Source organism: Orcinus orca, chromosome 10 (assembly GCF_937001465.1).
Source record: "Orcinus orca chromosome 10, mOrcOrc1.1, whole genome shotgun sequence".
NCBI lineage: Eukaryota > Metazoa > Chordata > Mammalia > Artiodactyla > Delphinidae > Orcinus > Orcinus orca.
The window spans coordinates 12,504,296-12,524,415 of NC_064568.1; the positions used below are offsets into that span (position 1 = coordinate 12,504,296).

General features: G+C 38.5%; 1 protein-coding gene across 2 annotated transcripts in view; it reads left to right on the top strand.

The window, feature by feature from the left end:
* Positions 1 to 20,120, top strand: part of CRBN (cereblon) — a 544,932-nt gene that overhangs the window by 187,647 nt on the left and 337,165 nt on the right. For both annotated transcript variants that reach the window (XM_033437190.2, XM_033437189.2), the window contains exon 3: positions 16,799 to 16,867. The gene's annotated coding sequence lies outside the window, so the exon portion shown is untranslated. The remainder of the gene's footprint in view (positions 1 to 16,798; positions 16,868 to 20,120) is intronic.

Genomic DNA, 20,120 nt, shown 5'->3' on the forward strand with positions numbered 1-20,120 from the left:
TATGGATTTGAACATCCTACTAATAGTAACACCCAACTTTATCTACAGTTCTGTTAAAATATGCAGACCAAACCTGGCATTCTGTTAAACTGTTATTTTCAAGTTCAGTCTGCTAGAGTGGCGGGCATGTTTATGTGGGGCAGAGAACACCTGCATCACCCTCCAAATCAAACTGCAGCCATTTTCTGCTGGTTGTGTGTGCCTTGGCCTTACTTGATGCAAGCCAGCTCCTGGATCAAGACTCTTATCCAAGGATAAAACAGAAAACATTGGCATCAAAGAGATGGAAGGAACCTGGAAAGTCATCTGGATTCTAGTGTATCACTCTATTGGATGTTTGATTCTCTTTTACATCCCCAGGGCAAAAGTTTGTTCCACTCTACTTGAGCATAGCCTCTTAAAGCAAAAAGTGCATCTTCTGTCAGCTCTGATGACTGTGGATCATTCTTTCATACTTTGAGTCCAAATGAGCCTCCCATTTAGCTTCCCTTCTTCTGCAAAGAACTTTCTATATGGTTTGCAGAACTAGTGTGAGAACAGCTTTTGTGCTACAGTACAGTCCTCACATTAAAACCTTAGCTTGAGGTCAACTCTGCAGGAAAAGAATTGGCTCAATAACCATTAGTTATTCTAAAGTGAACAATGCTTTAGGCATGGGAAATTTGTCAAATGAACTTACAGTCAGGAGAAATCTCTAATTGGGTACTCATACTGAAATGCATGACTTTGGGATGGGTTTTGAGCTTGAATCGTTCCCAACAGGAATATTTTCTCCTACTTTGAGTTTTCAGAATTTTCCTTTTGTCTTTTACAACAACACGGCACAGTGTATCCTTCGATCCCTCCTGAGAGTGTAGCAAGTAGTGTTCGTATGGATGTGTCTGTCCTTGGCACCAGACTTCAAGAAGGTGTGAATGCAGGAGTTGTTCTGAACAACCCAGATCTCCTTGGAGAGTCAGAGAGAGGCAGATAGAGAGTCACTGTAGAACTTACTTATGTGGAAATGTGGAAGAACTTGAGCAGGGAGAATTGAAACCAAGGCTAGACTGAAAAGCCCTTTCCAAATCTTCCATTGGAACCCTGTTGATCTCAGTGGTGGCCAGATAGTCTCAAACTACTTCACACCTCGCCTCTGACAGTCTGAGTCCAAGAGGCTGGTATCTTGTGCCAAAAAACCTAGCTGGTCAGAAACTCTTGGTAAATATACGACCATCCTTATCCATCTTTAGCGGTTCATGCTGGGTCCATCTGTGCCTTTTAACAGCTCACTGTTTACAGTGTAAAAGACGGATGTCTTAGTCCTAGAGGGACTTAGCTCTTTTAGTTTGTGGATTTTTCTAAATCTTTTAGTTGTTTTGTTTTTGCTTTTGATTTTTTTCTACCAGGTCAGCCTTAGGCCAAATTGGAAAGTAGAAGATTAATGACGCTTTACTTGTGTGTTACACTTTATAGATATTGAAGTGTTTCCACATCTCATCTATTACTTGATTTTATCAGGTGCTGACAAACCAGGGAAGGCAAGGCTAGGTGCTCCCTTCCTGCAGTTTGTAGAAGAGCTGGCCGAACCCCTGGCTGCAGCTAAGCAAGCTGCCCAATAACACACAGTAGATTAAATGGAAGTGGGAAATGGAAGCCAGGGATTTGCTTCCCTAGTCCACTGCTCTTTCCGCTTGGCCTCTGCTTTAGGTTGCCATTTTCTTTCTTGTTCTGAACATTCCCTACCCACTCATCCCCAGTTGTGTAGCACACCTCTTCACTGAGGCCAGTCTAAACCACCAGGCCAGCCAGGCTCTATTCCTGAGCTTTTTCCGCATCACAACTTCATGCCAATGTATCGCTTCTTTTAGGCCTATTCTCTGCTAACAAATGATTTGAAAATATATAGATATCTAAATGAATACTTCTAGAACTAGGCCATCAGGGGTGAGGGGCAGCATAGGCTACATACAGACTCAACTGCCTCCGGGACCAGTCAGGACATGCTAATGAGGGGAACCATCTTGTTGTCAATGCTAGGGACTGGTAGGGACTGTGGCGGACCAGAGAGCTGGTACCCTGTCTCAAGGGGGTAGCTGCTACTCAGCTCCAGCTGACTGTGGCATGGGGAAATGCGGGCCTGATGCTGCCAGATCTTCCCATGTAGTCCTTCCTCCACGAAAAACTGAAAGTCTGAACTTGTGATTTTCCTATATTTTAAAACATTGGGCAAGTCTCAAAAAAGACACCCATGTGTGTAACTGGGCATGTAGTTAGCCACTTTGTGTCCTCTGGTCTGGAGGACCAGAGAGGAAGGCCTGCTCTACTTGGCCTGCATGGGATTTCAGTAGAATAACAGCCGGTCTGGGTACCATTGTTGCAGAGGGACATGGACCAACAGGAACATATTTAGAGACAAAGGATCATGGTGGCCAGGAGACTCAGACACATATGAGGAAAGGTGAAGGAACAAGACACATTTACTCTGGATGAGAGAATACTTTGGGTTGTCAAATAGAAGATGGTAGAAAATTATTCTGCGCAGCCCTAAGGGTTACTGCTTGTGTTACACCACGCACTACATTTTAGACACTAGGCTTGTTCCTTCCTTCCCTCCACCGTCTCTCCCCTTTTCTTAACCATACTTTATGTATTCAGGATATATGGATTTAATTTTTAAAATTTTAATGTCCTGGGGTAGGGGCAGGCAAATGTTAGTTATAAAGGGCTAGATAGTAAATGTTTTAGGCCTCTGAGCCACATAGGTCTCCACTGCATATTCCTTGTGGTTTTGTTTTTGTTTTTACAACTGTTTATTAGTGTAAAAACCATTGTTAGCCCCTGGGCCATGTATAAACAGATGACTGGCCAACTTTTGTTGTTTGCTGACTCCTGGCCTAGATGGAGCAAATAGTTAAACAAACCAGCTGGGATATTCTTTTAATTCTCCTAAAATAGCAACTCCTAGACTCTTCTCCCACAAATATCCATAGGTATTGTAAATAAATTAATTCTTGTATCAAATAAATTTGGGAAACACTGAGTTAAGCAAAGTTAAAAAGTTTTTATCCCCCGGAACCTTTTATATGCTAATGTGAATGAATAATTTCTAAGAAAGACTATTTCCGAAATTGACCATGGAAACATTTTCCTGAGGATCTTAACACCTTCCAGGATATTTGCTTGGGAAAGTGAAACTATTCTTCAAAACCAACCACAGCAAACCAAAACAACAACAATAATAAACATTTTTTTTTTTAAGCCACTCTATCTGAGTTATAGACTATACATTTATTTAGAACCTTTCATATTCTAGAAGGCATGAGCGGTACAATTAATATTCTTTGCAGGGAAAGGGCAACCAGCTGAGTTGGAGAGAACAGGGGGAATGTTTGGATTACTTTCCACCTAAGGGTGATTTCTGTGAAGTGAATTCCTACATGCTTTTAATTACTCTGTTGCTAACCATTTATCTGTGGAGCTTGCACAGCCACCGATAGTCAATTACTTGGCCATTTTGATTAAAAATGATTACCAGAAACTTTGTTTGCAGCCAACTGCTAATTTCCCTGAAGAAAAATATCTGCTTAAAATGTAAAGACTTGGCTGTAAGCTTTACGAGGCAAAACACCTTGCCTGTTTTGTATAAGGAGTTAGGCTGAGTGTGTGATACAAAGAGACACACATTCCTGCCCTGGTAAGTCCTCTTGCTTACTGGGTACAGCACATGAACACTTCTGCAGTGACAGGGGCACACTTTGAGCCAGGCTCACCCACTTGAGCCCAGCCCGACCTCTTCACCGCTGCCTGTCCTCAGACACCTAATTTAAACTTATTTGATTCTCAGTGTATAGTGGAGATAGTAAAACTTATTTTACAGAACTTTTTATAGTGTTTGGAGGGGCACACAAAGTCGTTTGCCCACAGTAGACATGCAATTGCAAGTAGCTGCTACAAGTGTAACAAGGCGATACAGGAAGTCAGAGGAAGGCAATCCCGCATTGCTGCAGCTGATCAAGGCAACTTCTAACTTTCTGCTCCATCATCCTTAACGTAAATCTTGCTGCAGGAGGGCTGCTCCCCATCTAGGCATTTTGACTATGTTCCAAGCAGGATGAAGAGGGGTGGTTGAAAAGAGTCATGCCAGTTGAATTTGGCTACTTTCTATCAAGAAATCAATAGCTTTCTCTGAACCCCACATAGTTTATTCTGCTTATATTTCTTTGGCCAAAACTGGGTCAACAAAGCAACTCTTAGCTGCAGGGGAGTCTGGAGAGGAGAGTAGTTTAAAAAGTCACCTTGGTACCTGAATAAAGCTGAGAATAAAGAAAAGAAAATAAGATGAAACAATAAGGGGAGAGTGGATAGCATGACAGAGTGAAAAGTGGAGTCCGCCCCAGGGATTTCACTCACACCTCCCAGTCATCATCTGAATTTTGACCAGTTGGCTCCAATTTGTACCCTAAGATACAAAAACGCTGCCTGGTTTCTTGTCTTTGCCCCCAGAGGAGATGGTAATGACAGCTCTCAACTATTGAGCATTTACTACTCTGTTCCAGGTCCTCATGTAAGTACTTTACATGTATGATCTCATTTAATCCTCAGAACAGTCCCGGGAACCAGGTACTGTTATTATCCTCCTTTTACAGAGAAGAACTGTGATGCACAGAGAGGTTCAGTAACTTGCCCAGGCCGTATACCTTCTAAAGGGCAGAATTAAGGTTCCTTCCCAGGTGGTTTGGATCCACAGTCTGAACTCTTTAAGCACTATTCCCTATTGACTCATTTAAAATGAGTGAGCTTATATTTATCGTCAATTCATTTTCATCAAAGGGGCAAAGGAAATTCAGTTGGGGAAAATTATAGTCTTTTAAACAAATAATGTTGAGACAATTATGTATGTACGTGGAACGAGATGAATTTAGATCTTCAAGTCTCACCGTACACAAAAATAAAATCAAAATGAATCAGACTTAAATGTAAGAACTAAAACTGAAACTTTAGAAGAAAATATTGGTGACCTTGGGTTAGGAAATGACTACTTAGATGCATCATCAAAAGCATGATCCATAACAGAAATTGATAAATCAAACTTGATCAAAATTAAAAACTTTTGTCCCTCAAAGGACACAATTTAAAAAATGAAAAGATAAGCTACAGACTGGAAGAAAGTAGTTTCAAAGAATGTATCTGATTAAGGACTTGTATCTAGAATATATAAAGAACTCTTACAATTCACCAGTAAGACAAATGACCTGATTAAAATTGGACAAAAGATTTGAATAGACATTTTATTAAAGAAGAAACACAAATGAGTAATATGCATATGAAAAAAGGCACCACATCATTAGTTATTAGGGAAAAGCAAATTATCATCAAATAATATTCTACTTCACATTCACTAAAATGGCTTTAATTAAAATGATAGACAGTAATGTGTACTGGTAAGGATGTGAAGAAACTGGATTCCTTACATCCATAGGATGTAAAATCCTATAGCCATTCTAGAAATCAGTTTGTCAGTTTCTTAAAAGGTTAGATATATTCTTACCATTTGACCTAGCTATTCTGCACCTAGATAACTACCCTAAGGAAATGAAACCTATCTTGATATAAAGACTACAAAGATTTGCACACAAATGTTCATGGCACCATTATTCATAAGAGCCAAGAAGTAGAAACACACCAGATGTCTGTCAACAGGTGATCAGGAAAATGTGCTATATCCATACAGTAGAATACAACTCAGCAATTAAAAGAAACTAAATACAGATATGCTACCACATGCATGGTCCTCAGAAATATTAAGGAAGCCAGAGCAAAAGGCTACATATTGTACGATTCTATTTAGGTGAAATATCCAGAAAAGGCAAATCTATAGAAAGAAAGCAGATTAGCGGTTGCCCAGGCAGGGAGTGAGATTGACTGCACAATGGCCATGAGAGGTCTTTTCAGAGCGATGGAAAAGTTTTGAAACTGCATTATAATGATATTTATACAACTCTAAATTTGCCAAAAGTTTTAAATTGTGTACTTAAAACAGTTTTATGTTATGTAAACTGCACATCAATAAAGCTAGTTTTTTTTAAGTGGTCTCAAAAGAAGAGAGAGTTTGTATTCTAGATATCCCTCTCAACTTTGTTTTACTAATGAATTTAGAATGAAATGCATAAAACTGAGCAGTTCCTGACAGAATCCAGGCTGGATTTCAATGCCAAATGTTGAATTGTATTCTGTACCCATTCGCTACGAGTATTTCATTGACTAAGCCTTTACTTTACTCAAGCTTCCAGTCCCATAAGAAATGCATTCCAAATAAATAATAAGTAGCAGGTCTATAAAATATTATCATTGACTTTGCCCACTTTTGCATCTTATACAAATTCTTTTTCAGTGTGTGCTATGGAGTTAGGATTAACATGGAGTAGAGATTCTGGGGTGGGTCCTGTGCACATCAAAGTCCTTTTATGGCTACAGCGTCTCTTTTTGAAGTGGTCATTTGTCCCTTTGTCATAAAACCTTATATTAAATTACTTTTAAATGACTTTTTTGGTACAGGATCTGGGACAGTATTAAAATGTACATTCTGGAAACTGATCTAATTTAGAAAGATTTTCACAATTGAAACAAATCATCAAACCATCAAAATTTGGCATTTCTGTCAAACTGAAGTTTCACCATCTCCCTTGGATAAAAGCTGTATTGTGTACAACTTTGAAGTATTTGGAAAATATATTTTTGATGTTCCAATTGTGAAAAGCTTTATAGAGCTGGCTGAGATTATTCCAAGGATGTAGCATTTCTCTGTTCTTTAATTAAGAACAAGACACTCTGTCTTTTAAAAAAATTTAAACTGTGACATGTTTTCTCTAGACCCCTTAAGAAGAATCATATCGCTTACACAAGTCTCAAGTTCTGCCTTAATGCCACAAAAGAAGATGAGATTTTTGTTTTTAATTATAGAGGCCCTGCCTACATTGTTTTAAGCCTTGGAAGCAATTTATGTCGCACCAGGCAGTTTGTCCTCAGATCCCCGTCTCCACTTCAACTGTGTTACAGCAGCATATGGTGTCAGAGCTGAAGGGACCTCAGAAGATACACGGCTCAAACCCCTTACTTTACACATGGGGGAAGTAATGCCCAGGGAAGTTCTTTAACTTGCTTCATCCAAAACCACATAGCCAATTGGTGGGTCCCGGCCCAGTGCTTGTCCTGTCAAACTGCTCTCTCAGAATCTCAGAATTTTAGAGCCCAAAGAGGCCTTTGGACAATGCCAGTCAAAACTCATCCTCAGAGAGAGGCAGCTGACCACAGAGATGTGAAATAAGTTCTGCAAGGTGGTCTCAGAACTGTCTTCCTCTTTGATAGCATCCTTTTAGGATGTGGTGCTGGTGTTCTGGAACATTTTTAAGATTCATATAGGTAGGGCACAATTCTAATAGTTCAAGTTATTTTCAGTATCTTGCTACTGTAGCAGGCTACCGAGAGCAAAGGTTAGTGAAATTGTTTTACTCTGTATAAGTGACTATTTAGGGAAGACCTGATGGTGAGAAGTGGTTGGGCAGTAAATGCATTTTATTTTTATTAGGAATGTAATTTATAAATTAATTCATTTTGACATGTGTTTCGGGCTTATTTTAGAAAGTCCTTTTTAGTTTATAGAGTGCTTTCATATTTATTATTACCTTATCACATCATCCTAATAGCACCATGAGGTTGGTATTGCTATTCCAGTTCAACAGATAAAAGTATAGAGTATTAGAAACTGTTGGTGGATTGTCCAAGGTCACACTGCCGTTAACTAAACAGAGACGGTGTTTAAGGCTTGGTCTTCTCATTCCGGAACGTATATGCTCTTTCCAATCTCTCTTACTACATTTGGGAATTTAAGATATTGTTTTCCTATAGTTTTCAGTTTCCTGATAAAACAGTTTATTACAGACTGTATCTGTAAGCAGGCTAGTTTGAGAAAATTTAATACAACACAGGGGCTGCTGCTGTGACTATGTTGTTGTTTCCAAGTCCAATTTTTTTTTTTTTTTTTGCGTTACGCGGGCCTCTCACTGTTGCGGCCTCTCCCGTTGCGGAGCACAGGCTCCGGACGCGCAGGCTCAGCGGCCATGGCTCAAGGGCCCGGCCGCTCCGCGGGATGTGGGATCTTCCCGGACCCGAGCACGAACCCGTGTCCCCTGCATCGGCAGGCGGACTCTCAACCACTGTGCCACCAGAGAAGGCTTCCAAGTCCTATTTTGTTGTTGGAAGAGTTTAACCTTAGATTATTTTCTTCTGAAATACAGAAACTCACTAGAAGTATTCCTTGCTTTTAGAAGGCAAGATATTCTCAAAGCTGAAATTGCAAAGCAAAGGAATTAGGAATGATTATGCTTTTCATATGCATTCACTTTATTAAAGATTTACCAAAAGAATCCTATAAATATGCAAAAGTGTTCTTTATGCATTTCAAATATGATTCAGTTGACCAAAAAATTTTAATCATTTTGTAATCAATTTTTCCAAGAAACTTATCTCTTGTTCTTTCTCAACTATATTTTCTCATTTCTCAAAAAATTTTCTTTTCATCTTTGAACAGTGAGATTGGCCTCATCCTGTGCCTTCAAAATTAGTGATGAGTAAAGAATTCCAAAGAGATCAGGGGAAATACTTAATACTGACCTTGGATATACAGCAACTGGAACTAACTTGGAATTCCTGAATGATACAGTGTTATCTACTTTGCTGTTATTGAAGTTTCTCCTGTTCTCATATTTGTAGCCCAAGAGGCAGGTCTATGTGGCTTTCAGTTTAGGTGAAGAGTCAAGAGCTTCATTCCTGAGGGAAGGGAGAGCAGCAGAGAACTTCAAGGTTCATGGTGTGTGCACAAGCACTCTTTGATTTATTAATTTATTATTTTTAGTCTGACCACAAAAGCATTTCTCTTGTAACTATGTTTCTTGCCTGAGATGAAACATCACTGATTTTTAAAATCTTTGGATGAAGGCTCTTTTTTCTGGAACGTGGGGAAGGCATGGGGGTGGGGCTGGGTATTTGTGAGTTGTCAAAAGAAAAGAGGTTGGTGGAGAACAGATGGCCTCCTCCAGCCATGCATATTCATGAGTGCATTTATTTCATTATGTCGTCCCCTGGGAAACCTTGTACTTCAGCTTTTATAAGTTTGTATGGCCATCAAATTGAGCAGTCAGAGCCCTCTGTCAAACACTGTGTTGCTGCAAACTTTGAAGAAAAATATGTGAAAGCATTCACTTCTCACTTTTGTCTTGACTTTTCTTCGCTGAAACACCTGTGATTTTGAGAGCTAAGACAAGAATGTCATTGAGCATAATAAATGTTCAGTGTTGATAGCTGAGCTGACACGTTGCCTTAATCAGATGGCGGCGTGTTATGTTTAGAGTATCACTAAGCACATTGTTTGCTAATTTCATAAGAAACATGAAATTAAAACATGTCTGTGTGTCTGTTACAGCATCTCCAAAGTTCATGCCAGGCCCTCCTCATTTGTGGATCTGAAATGGGTCACTTCACAGTTTGGAAACTGTTCATTATTGAATTCCCTGGGCATCTTTGGCAGGGAACTACCTGTTATGTGCTTCGTCAGATTCCTTTCCACTGGACCAAAACACAGAGAGGGCTGTGAGCATCACAGGTTTTCCCCCCTTGCATTATAAGCAAGTTTCTGGTTGGTGCTTAATGAAAGCATCTCGATTGCCTTTGCTTTAAATGCATTACTGTCTCCATGCATGGCCTTGAAGAACTGTTGATGTACGATAAATTGTTTTACAGATCTGTCAAGATTTTTACTTGTGAACTTCTCTATCAGGTGCTAAGATGTCCTCTTCTCTGAGAATCTATGTGGAAATGGAGGCATGCGTGAAGTCTGCCCACTTGGATGAGGCAGGTCATTCATTTTCTTAAAATCCTTAATAACCATGATGGATTTAATAATAACAATAACAGTAACAAGAACATAACCTAACATTTATTACGCATTACTGTATGGCAGGCACCACACTAAGAATTTTACAGAAAACTTATTACAGTTACACGATTAGGATTTACCTTTTGCAGTTGAAGATACTGATGTTTAAAGAAGTTGGGTATCTTCTGTATATTGTGTCAAGAAATATGAGAGCCTTTTAAACAAAATGTTGTCTCATTCAATTCATGTGATCTCTCAGGAATAAGAGATCACAAGAATTATAAGAAGCTGAAAGATCCCATGAAGTCTAGGCCTGAGTAGATTTCATAGCAAGAAAAGTAGCTTGCAAATAAGTTATTGGGCATCGAAACCATGGGAAAGGAAACTATTTTGCAGAGATGTAGAGAACAGGGAAGCATGTAGTTGAGTGGGGGTGGCTGAGTCTCTGATAGTTTCATAGCTTCCACCTGCATCTCCCAGGAGCTCCAACTGCAATTCATTTCCATGTGTGATCTATAGTCTTACAATAACCTTCCCTCGACTTCAGGTAGCTTCAGTGGGTTTCTATTCCTTGCAACCAAAAGTTTGAACTTGCAAATAATGGAACTAAGATTCAAACTCTTGCTTTTAGACTTTAAATGGAAGCCCACGCTTGCTCTAAGTCATCCTCTGTTTTTCTTCCACACTGGAAGAAAAGGGCCCAGTGAGTATGGCCATGGAGCAACACGTCTTTCTAGAGCTATCAAGTGAGGAGACAAAAACAAATATGTAAAGGAGGAGGCTGTGTAGACAATGACTTCTGGTAGAATAGCAATAAATTTAAGCAATAGGTAATGCTAGTCTAAGACTACCTTTATTAAAACACAATTTTTTGTTTTTAAAAGGTTATAAAAATGAAAATGCTTATTAAAAGTTCTTATTATAGTAAAATTTTATGACAGGAATACATAAAGTAAAAGCTAAAAGCTCTCCTATTGTTCTCCTCACTCCAGTTATCAGGGACCCCCTATGCACAGTTTGGTATGTGGCTTTTCTATGTGGCTTTTCTATGGGCAGACAAGATACATGCATATAATGGGGTTGTGTTCAAACACTTCATACTTGCTCCTTATTGATTGTACATTATACCATGGATGCCCTGAGGTATGAATACACTCAAATTTGGCTCATTTATATTCAGAGCTACATGGCATATACCATGGTGCACCAGCTCTCTACTGATGAGTATTTGGTTGTCTCCACATTTCTGCTATTACATACCAGACTTCAGTGAGCAGAAACAATTCTCTTTAAAGTACCTCATTTACTCATTTTAGACCATATTTCAGAAACACTGCTAGAAGGCCTAAAAATGTAATCATCCACCCTTATAAATCCTAAAAGGCAGGTAAGTATAATAGGCATTCATCTTCAAGTATCACCTAAAAAGCAGTTTGGATGACATTTATTAAGGTCCCATGATGCTAGCCATTAATCAGAATTCCTCTGGGTTTTAGTGTGATTCAGGGGAGGAAAGGGTATCATTGCTATGCCTTCTGTCTATCTAAAAAAGGTTTTAAAACATTAAAAAAATAACAGTGATTAACCACTGACTCTCAGGGGGAATATGGGATTGCTCTCTGACTAATTTGCCCCTGACTGCTAGAAAACCACCTAGTAAGCAAGTATTTATTGATCAGGTATGAAGTGCCCAGTACAGATACAGGAAAAGATCTAGGATTTTTTTTTTTTATCCTTCATACAAGAACCTATACTCTCTGAGCAAGTAGAGCTGGAAAAGATGAATGGGCTGAAGTAATCACACATTGTCACTGATGTTTTAGGACTTTGTATGTATGATTTCAGAAACAAGGTAGATATATGCAGCACAGAGAATATAACAATATTGAGAATATTTAGAAAACTTCTGGTAACGTTTTATGAAATATGAGGATTTTCCTTACCAAGAATGCAAAAACACATCAGTTAAAAGCTGTGTTTTCTGAATATTTACTTCCTTCCAAAGTCATAGTAGATAAGGAAATCTTCAAAATTAGTGAAGCGATATATATGATAGCTGTCTCCATACTTCTATATCGAGAGCCAGTTAGGTGAAAATACCATGTTTAACACTTTAGAAGATGTCAAGACTGAAAAAAACACTATCGCTATGCAAAAGAAACTTAAGGTTAATGCTGTATAATAAATAGCTAGAGTACACATATTTTTAGCTTAAAAAATGTAAGAGTTATTATTAAGGACCAATTTGTTTGATGTTTTCATCAATTTTTTCTTAAAAAAAATTAAACAGCTATGTATGATTTTACTAATAATACTCTTCTGTGCCTATAACCACCCAGTGCAAGTGGTTTGCTTTGCTTTATTGCTAGGTGAGTCCTTGGGATGAGACTTTTATTGTGATGAGTAATTACAACTGACATTTATTGAGGGTTTACTAGGTGACCAGCAGCATGCTACAAGATTTAGGTGGATTTTAAAAATTCTTCCAGCAGGCTCTTGTGGGAAGGTGTTTACAAATGCAGAATCTGACAGCTATTAAATGGCTGAGCCGGGGTCCCGGGCCAGGTTCTGTAGCACTCTGTACTGCTGTGCCCATGTTTACCAGTCATTCTCAGTACACTTTGTAATGTTCGCCTTATCTCAATACCACCCAAATAGTACTTTCTTAATGTTTATCCTAAATCAACTCACTTTTTTATACCTGTTACTTATTCTAAGCATTTCGGGCCAGAAAATTTGGGGGTTTATTGTACTAGTTATGTTTTCTCTAAGGGGTAATCAAATAAATAGATAACCATGTAAACAAAAATGTCTGTCCATGTGCCACCTGCAATGATTTTGTTTTATTATGCCTGTTACTTGTACCACACTTGGGGAAACTCTTCACCCTGAATTTTATTTTTAGCTTTTTCTTTTTTATATCACCATATGCTCTCTGGGTACATGTTCATTAGAGTCATCACTTCCTTATAAAGAAAAGTGACTGTGTAAAATTAGGTTTGCATTTCAAGCCACCATGAAAATAGATGTTTGTGTATGGAGGAAATAATTAATCCAAAGGGCTCATCTCACATAAACTGAATACAACAGGAAATACGCTTTCAGAGGTAATCCTAACAGATATAACTTTACAATTAAAATTGTCAGCTGTCTAAAGTTACCAGAATATACCCTCACCAGCAAAGTCTTGCCATGTAGGACATATAATTACTCAATTATTCTGGCTTTCTTTAAAAGGTATCTTAAAAATGAAAAAGAAAAACAACAGAAGAAAAGGGTTATGTACCACCATTTGGATTAATTGATAAAGTGTGTCATTTAATTAAACTAGTTAATTCTTATTAATATTGCTGTTATTTATTATTATTGTTATTATTATTAACTTTATGAAAAAATCAAGAGAATATATTGTTCCAAAGGGTATTTAAGGTCTTTATTCATTTGGAGTAATCAGAGGGTCAAGTATAACTTACAGAACAATATATCTAATCAGAAGAAGCAATTGCCAAAAGAGAAAATATTATTTCCCTGCTTGTAATCAACCAATTTTTGACTTTATAATCCCACATAGAAAGATTAGTTGAGAAACTCATAGTGATATATAAAGCTACCCTTTCAGAAAATTAACTTTCAGGACCCTGCAACAGACAAAAATTAAAATGAATTGAGAAGGGATCAGCAAAATTTTTTTACCACATTTTGGACTCCTCCCAGTTAGGACAAAGTCCTCATTGCTTATTCTGAACAGGGAAACCCATTAATTTCTGCAATGTGGGCAGAATATAAAACATCAACTTTCATTGGTTTTTAGAATTTTAGAAAAAGGCAAAAATCTTCATTAATTGTCTCATCCTGAGAGGTAGATAGGTATTACTCAGTTTTCTCGCTCAGTAATTTGGAAGTTGAAGCAAAATGTTAAATTGCTTGGTTCTGTTTTCAAATTTTCCACTCTGCCTTTGACTCAAGCAGGTGGTCAGTGTTTGCATTCAAGACCCGGGATCCTGCAGCTCAGGACCTCAATCAGGCATTCAAAAATAGTAGCATCTTATCTCCAGGAGGTATCAGGAGCACTCCCGAAAAGACTGCGTAGCTCTGTGCTCAGTGTACCAGTTTTGTACTTCGGAAAAAGGAGAGGGTCTCTTTCCCCAAAGCCCATATTCAGAGGGAGCGCAGCAATATGGTACAGATGCAAACCCTGCTGTGCCCCTGCAGTGCAGGCATTTGACTTGGAGAGAGGAGTAGTGTTGGAAAACTCAAGACACTAGATCTGAGGGTGGGGCTAGCTCTCGATGTGGTTTTATGTCAAAGCAAGTGTAGGTTTCACCCTGACTTCATTTTAGGTCCTACATTCGAGAACACATTTTTTAGGTGGGAACGGGGCACCCAGAGAGCCCTCTGGGTGTTATGAGTATGAAGTAACAGACCTGCAAACAGTCTGTTTCTCTTGAATTCTGAATTTGCTATTGGATATTTACCCCTAAGGCATTTCCTATTTCCTGATAAGGAGGTATTTTATAGTAAAAAGAGCCATGAACTTAGAAATGAGGAAGGCTTCAAGAAACTGAAGGTTATTTTTGTTGTTTGTTTGGTTGATGGGGGAAATCATGGCCATATGGTGAAAACTTTGCTTTACGTTCCAGCAGTCTGCTTCTAGGATATAATGGAAAAGTAGCCACATAGTTGACCAACAATAAATAACAAATACACAGAACTTAGCATAGTGCCCGGCAAGGAGAAAGCACTAAAGAAATGTTCCTTTTATTTCCTTGCTCTCACTTCTCTTTTGAACCTTGAGAATGGAATATTCCATGTTCCTTCTGTTCCTGTCTGGGAATTATTTACTCACGGTTACATCCCTGCTGGATTGTGAGTCCCTTTGAGGGCATCAAATGATGTCTTATTAATTCTACTACGTCTTATCCCCAACCTTATGGGGTAGCACTTACACACAATAGGTGCTCAATAAATGTTAAAAATATAGTTGAGAGTAAGTACGGTGTTACAACTGGAGGTTTACTTCCTGTGTTCAGTATTATATTTCATTAAAAGGATCTAAATCGCTTGTTTGAGAAAGACTACCTATAGGAGATTTGTCAGCGTGGACTCATTTGGTAACTTGAAAAACCTGGGAGATGAGCTTTACGTGTTAGGCTCTTGGATAGTTGTCATGGCACGCTTATTGTGCTGCTTCCCACTTTGGGTTGAACTTCTGTCCCTCAGACAGAAGTTTCTTGCTTCTTGCTTCACTAGAACAGCTCTTGACTTGATTGCAAATTAAAACTCTTGAAGGGGTGGCTCACGCCAGTGATTTTTCAACCACTACACTGTTAGTGGGGATTTGTGATTATCGCCACTGCTCCAAACTTCTATAAGCATTTGCATTTTGAAATGATTAGGATGACCATTCACTGAGAATGTGATATATATTTTTTTTCTTTTGGTGTTTTTGAAAGAAGAACAGTGAGGAGAGAGTAAATTGCTATTGTATCCATTTGGATAGAAGCCCATCTCAGGGAGATTTTGGGGACATGGCTCAAACTTTGGCTCTTACTTTAACCTTTTAGAAGCGTTTCCTCTTGAGTCACTGAAGGGCTCTTAGAGCCTCACAGCTTTCCAGAAGCTATGAATTGTTAATGAAATTTGACTTTTAGTTGGAGGTGTTATTATTAGTGCTGCAATATGAGAAGACTTGGGGAGACAGAAAGCAGAACACACCTTTTTTTTTTTTTGAAGATTAAAGTTGCAGTTCTTTCCCTCCCTTCCTGTTTTCCTCTGTCTCAGCCTTTTTTGTTTGTTTGTTTTCTTTCTCCCTCCCCCGTAATTTGAACTAGCAGCTGGGAGAAGTAGTGCTTGAATAGTATTACCCAAAGCATGGTCCATTTATGATGATCAACAGAATTCGATGGACTGTTTATTAAACATTCATATTCCTGACCATTCCTCCAAACCTACCAAATCAGAAAAATCTCCACGTTATGTGGATTTCTTTTTTTAACAAGGTTTTTGTTTTAAACAAGATTTTTTTTTAAACAAGTACCTTATTTTATGCTCTTAAAGTTTACAAACAATTTGGGCTGTGTGCTTGAATTCAGGGAAGTAAAATCAAGCCCAATTAAAAATAATCTTTTCTCAATGCCTGAATACCTTATTTTTATAAGCAACTTATAAAAACCTCATTTTGAAAGATGCTATTTCGCCTATTATAAAATATGGAGGCTCATGGCTAGCACTTCTGTGGCAGTCCAGAAGCAATGGAATCATGCTTCCTGGGTTGCCTTTCACAGCTACAGTGGATAAATTGATGCAGTAAAACAAAACCCCACAGAGAAAACCTCAGCGTCTTCTCAAGTCTTCATTATGTACAACAGCATCTCCATGGCTCCTGCTTAACTGAGATCATATGTGACTTCATCAAGAAGATGCCCCATGTCTCTATCCGTAGTGGAGAAAATGGGTTTTATATAGCATGTAAATCATACTCCCTCCTCTAAAATGATATTGATGTAACCAAATTTAGTACCGATCTCTTGCTTAATGTGTTTTTAAAAGCAGCAAGGAAATTCAAATTTCAGTGCCAAAATCAAGTCCTGTCATTCCACAGAACTGTTAAAAGGTTTCATTCTAAAATCATATTTCTGTCTACCAAACCCTGACATTTGAGTCGATGAAATTGTTTACCCTTGATTTTTTTTTTTAAATCAGTTTACTGAAATGTTTTGACGGGTGCTGTATAATCATATCCTCTATTACCAGGTATCGTTCATGCTTCTTAAATTTGATTTTAATCCATTTTGCATATATAAACTATCAAATAAAAGCCAGTAATGCTGTGATTGAAATTCAGCCCCCATATGCATCTGGGGGATAACTTTTTATTTCTTCCTACAGGTTCCCTGCTGACAAGTGCGAAACAAAGCACGCCCGTGAAAAGTGGATTGGAGGTGAAAATACTTGATGGTAAGAAAGAAAGTCACCAGAGTGGTCACAAATGTATCTCAGGGTGAGGTCAGGGGTAAAACAGGAAGAGAATGTTGAAGAGAAGGACACCACACATTTACTTAAATGACTATACATTTACTGTGACTATAAGAAGAACAGAAAATATTAATGATATGACAAGGAAAGAAAGGAATGATATAATTGAGCAGTGTGAGGTTCAAGGCATGGTAGACAGAAAGGTCCCTAAAGATGTCCATGGTCTAAAACCCCAAAACTGGTAGTATGTTACATAACATAGCAAAGGGGACTTTGCTGATTGAATTAATGTTAAGGGCCTTATAATAAGGAAACTTTTGTGGACTGTCCACATGGGTCCAATCTAATCACAATAGTTCTTAAAAGCAAAGAAGTTTCTGCAGCTGAAAGTAGGAGAGATGAGGCAGGAAGGGAAGTTAGAGCAGTTCAAAGTGTGAGAAGGACTCAACCCACTACTGCTGACTTTGAACATGAAGGGCCACAAACCAGGAAATGTGCAGGCCTCTCGAACAACCCCTGACCAACAGCTGGTGAGAAAACAGGGACCTCCATCCTACAACCACTTGAAATTGAATTCTGCCAGTGTCCTAAGTGAACCTGTAAGCAGATTCTCCTCCAGAGCCTCTGGTCTGTCTGAGACCTGGATTTTGTTCTCGTGAGACCAAAGCAGAGAAGTAAGTCCAAGCACCTTGGCACTTCTGACCCACAGAACTGTGAGGTAATAAATGTGTGTCACTGTAAGCTGCTAAATTTGTGGTACTCTCATATGGCAGCAATAGAAACACATAAGAAAAAGGCAATGGGTTTTTGCAGGAGAGATGACAAACTCAAATCTAGAATGGACATGGGGAGAGAGGCAGTAGTGGTAATGACTCTGGACTTGGATGAAATGGTGTTCAAATTCAGCTGTCACTTACTAGCTGAGTGGTTTTGTTACTTAGGAGACCACACCTTTTTAACAGTTGATTTCCTCCTCTACAAACTGGAAATAACAACAGCATCTCCTGCACTAGCTCATAGTGAGGCTTAAATGAGATAATGGATGTATGAGCACTTAACAGTGCCTGGCAGAGAAATGGCACTGAGGAGAGTGGCTTCTCCTAAAACATACAAAGCAATCTTTTGCCCCTCAAATTCAAGGACAGGTGACAATGGACAGGCTTTACTTGAGAGGATTTGCAAAGTAGAATCCTCAAGGGAAAAGCCAGGTTCCAGCCAAGGCCTGGAGATGGAGACATTGTGCTCAGAAAAGGGTCTGGAGCAAGTGGGGAGCCAAAAGTAACTCAGAGCAGCCATCTCACATTAAAATATGCATAAAGATCACCCAGGGACAGAGGATTCTGGACAGATGGCAGAGTAGGAAGCAGTGGGAATTTATCTCCCCACCCAGACAACAGTTGCACTGGCAGAATCTTTCTGGTATAACTATTTTGGAACTCTAGAGTCTATCGAAGGCTTCAACTTTCAGGGGAAGGCTTGGGTGATAAATTGTGTTTAATTTTGGTCAATTTCAGCTCTTAGCATGGTACCAGCTACCCATCCCCCACTCATTCCAGGAACCATGGGCAGTCTTAGTTGTTGTACCTCCCCCCTGTTTTTATAAGCCCCTCCCTCTCTGGCTGAAGTGACCTCCAGGTGATTTAAAGGAAGGGCCCCCTTCACCATTTCTTTCATTTTACTCTCTTTTCCCCTCTTGGGAGACAAACATTAAAGACTGGGACATTTTAAAACAACTGCACAAATGGAAATATTAGGAAGTGACATGTGCTGTGCATGTCCAGGGAAAGGTTCAGAAAAGACCTATGAAGACCTTAAGTTTACACCGCAGGCTGTTCCTCAGCACAGAGACACCCTACAACAATGCAAAAAAGACAATAAATAAAAACAAGAACAAAAAGCCCAGCAAACCCTGAGGGAGGGGTAGAATCTGATCTCCAGAGTTACCACATTATAATATATTATATATTATTATATTCAAACACCCAGTATTCATCCAAAAAATCAGAAAGCATATAAAGAAGCAGGAAAGAATGGTCCATTCAAAGGCAACAAATAAATCAACAAAAGCTGTCCCTGAAAAAGGCCTAATGGCAGATATACTACACAAAGACTTTAAGACAACTGCCTTAAAGATGTTTAAGGAACAAAAGGAAGATGTGGAGAAAATCAAGAAAACAAAGTACGAGCAAAATGGAAATTTCAATAAAGATATAGAAAACCTAAGAAAGAAACCAACAAGAAACTGTGAAAAGAAAAAAAAAAGAAACTGTGGGGTTGAAAAGTACAATAACTGAAATAAAAATTTCACTACAGGGATTCAAAGACAGATTTGAATAGGCAGAGAAAGAATCAGCAAACTTGAAGATAGGCCAATGGAAATTATTGTTTCTGAGGAACAGAGAAAAAAAGATTGAAAAGAAGTGAACAGAGTCAAAGGGACCTATGGGACACCAAGTGGACCAACATACTCACTGAGGAGTCCCACAAGGAGAAGAGAGAGAAAAGGTAGATAGGATATTTGAAGAAATAATGGCTGAAAACTTCCAAAATTTGAGGAAAGATATAAATATTCAAGAAGCTTAATGTGCTCCAAGTAAGATGAATTCAAAGGGACCCACACTGAGACATATTGTATGCAATTTTCAAAAGTCAAAGAGAGAATCTTGAAAGCAAGAGAGAAACAACTCATCACGTACAAATGGTCATCAATAAGATTATCATCAGATTTCTCATCAGAAACTTTGGAGGCCATAGGTAGTGAGCTGATATATTCAAAGTGTTAAAAGAAAAAAATGGTCAACCAAGAATCTATCTGGCAAAACGGTACTTCAAAAGTGAGGGCAAAATTAACACATCTTTGACGGGAGATGTATTACGGTCACAGGAGTTAGTTTCTGCAAAAATCCCCCAGTCGATAATGTGTTAAGACATTCCTAGCTAAATAAAAGCTGAAGGAATTTGTTACCACTAAAACTATCCTGCAAGAAATGATGAAGGTAGTTCTGCAGGGTGAAATGAAAGGCTACTAGAAAGTAAAACAAAGCTATATGAAGAAATAAAAATCCCAATTATGGTAAATACATGAGCAATTATGAAAGCTAGTATAATTGGAACATGGTTTGTAGCTCAACTTTTTGTTTTCTGCATGATTTAAAAAACTAATATATTTTTTAAAAAGCAATTGTTAGCCTAAAATCTAATATTATTGTAATTTTGGTTTTGTAATTGTAAATTT